The sequence below is a fragment of the Eumetopias jubatus genome, unplaced genomic scaffold (genome assembly GCF_037043125.1).
Source record: "Eumetopias jubatus isolate StellerSeaLion01/CBP00866 unplaced genomic scaffold, mEumJub1_p1.0 scaffold_11, whole genome shotgun sequence".
Lineage (NCBI taxonomy): Eukaryota > Metazoa > Chordata > Mammalia > Carnivora > Otariidae > Eumetopias > Eumetopias jubatus.
Genome location: NW_028274817.1, coordinates 98,180,800 through 98,181,896, shown reverse-complemented (window position 1 = coordinate 98,181,896; position 1,097 = coordinate 98,180,800). Strand labels below are relative to the sequence as shown.

Genomic DNA, 1,097 nt, shown 5'->3' with positions numbered 1-1,097 from the left:
TAAATGAAAGAAAGCATCAAACTCATCTATGTTTTGTCAAATCAAATTAAAACTAGACTGTACCGGGTTCTATCCACCGCGCTCACTCTATGCTCATCAGCAGCCTGTGGGCAGGCTGGAGGCCATGGTCTGCCTCTTGGGGAATGCAGCACTGCAGAGACTGCTTGCATGCCCCAACTCCAGAGGGTCCTTCTGGACCCAGGAGTGGACCCTGGTTGCATTGAAACCAGATAGGGTGTAGCAGCAGTTTGTTGGGGATGTGATCCAACACTTAGAAAGGAGGGGCTTCCAGCTGGTGGCAATGAAGATGTTGCAGGCACCAGAGAGAGCCTTGCTGAGCACTACCATGATCTGCCAAGGAAGCCCTTCTACCCAGCCCTCATCAGTCACATGAGCTTCAGCCCCATGGGGCCATGGTCGGGGAAAGCCCTAACGTGGTCTGCTCCTCAAGGGCCATGATAGGACACACCAACTCAGCTGAGGCTGCCCTCAGCACCATGGCGGGGGGACTTGGGGGGGAGGACTTTAGCATCCACATCAGCGACTCTGTGGAGGGGGCCCAGAGGGAGCTCCAGCTATAGTTCCAGATCAGTGAGTTGGTGGACTAGGCAGACAATGGCCACCAGAGTAGCATCTACCTGGCCTGAGCACTCAGGCTGCCCTCAGCCACCCCAGCAGCCACCCAGAATCACCTATCTCTGTCAACAAGTACTTGAGCCCACACCCATGGTCAGCCCTTCTGTTCCAGACCACCTTCCTGTACACCTTCTGCCCCACCCCAGTCCAGAGGGTTTGAGCAACCAACTTTATGTTTCTTTTAGTATCTTAAGCCAGCAAGAAATAGGACCAAATCCTTTCTATACCAAAGTGCCAACTTTAGGGTGTCTCCAAAATTGTGCAGTGTGACCTCCCTTCCCCAAAGTGGGGGGGGGCATTAAAATTCACTGTGTTGTACATGGAGGTGGATCATTTATTGTAGTTTTTGCCATCTCTGAGGTAGGGATGAGGACTTTATGCAAGGTTTTAAGACTTTGAGAATAGAAATAGTGCTTATCCTCCCATACACACAGACACACACACATACACACAACTAGAGG

At 51.7% G+C, this 1,097-nt stretch overlaps 1 pseudogene; it reads left to right on the top strand.

The window, feature by feature from the left end:
• The first annotated feature begins 301 nt into the window (after nucleotides 1-301).
• LOC114199435 (nucleoside diphosphate kinase D, mitochondrial pseudogene) lies at nucleotides 302-647 on the top strand (annotated as a pseudogene).
• Nucleotides 648-1,097: the final 450 nt, after the last annotated feature.